General features: G+C 32.5%; 2 protein-coding genes across 2 annotated transcripts in view; one reads left to right on the plus strand and one right to left on the minus strand.

Moving 5' to 3' along the window:
• Positions 1-832, plus strand: part of LOC119592234 — a 22,842-nt gene that overhangs the window by 21,140 nt on the left and 870 nt on the right. The window lies entirely within an intron of this gene.
• LOC119592233 overlaps positions 1-832 on the minus strand; it is a gene marked incomplete at its 3' end in the record, with an annotated part of 12,371 nt that overhangs the window by 11,312 nt on the left and 227 nt on the right.

The following is an 832-nucleotide window of genomic DNA, read 5'->3' on the forward strand; positions in this document are numbered from 1 at the left end:
CAGAGGGGTGATATATTCTCTCTCTTCTGAACTCTTATGCACACATTTACTTTTTATCCTGTTGCAAGAATAAAGTGAAAACAAAACAGGCAAGATAACCTAATTAACCCTTTTTTGAAAAACATAATACATGACACTGTTCTCATGCAATGGTTCTGTGCATCAAGACTCCCCTATAACTGTATAGTGTCATATTTTGTAGTCGTATATTTATTAACGTAATTTCCTCTTTTTCTAGTCTGAAACATTGGGAAAATGTAGACCACTTCTGGCTGAAATACTTATATATGATAATTAAAAGGAAATGATAGTAATAATAACAAAATGTTCTACCTAATATATAGTAATATATTAAAAGTTTCTCATCAATCAGGTAACTATCTTTCTGTAGTTTGTACACTTTCAAGGGAATATGAAAACTATAAATGCATGCATGCGGCAATTTAGGAAATACCTTTATTGTGTTCCAGACTGTAAAGGTAGAGAACCACTGTTCTACTGGAACAGTGTGAGAATATAGTCGCTCAAATAAGGAACAAAGCATTCTCATCCTTCTAGGCCAATCACAACTAATATTTACACTTTGAGTACAAGGCCTTAAGTTTCAAAGTTATAATTACTTGATTTCATCTTTCATTCTCTGTGATAATAATATGCACTGTGGTTCCACTTTCTAGTAGCAAAGAGTCAAATATCCATCAACTCTACAGAGAAGTATATACAAAGAAGTGCTCTCTTTTCATTATGCCAAAATATACCATCTCATATAGTCAGATATTAGGCAGTCAAAAGTACTTAATAACAGTTTAAAAGGCTGAGTATTTACCCCAAG

The sequence above is a fragment of the Penaeus monodon genome, chromosome 29, assembly GCF_015228065.2.
Source record: "Penaeus monodon isolate SGIC_2016 chromosome 29, NSTDA_Pmon_1, whole genome shotgun sequence".
NCBI classification, from domain to species: domain Eukaryota; kingdom Metazoa; phylum Arthropoda; class Malacostraca; order Decapoda; family Penaeidae; genus Penaeus; species Penaeus monodon.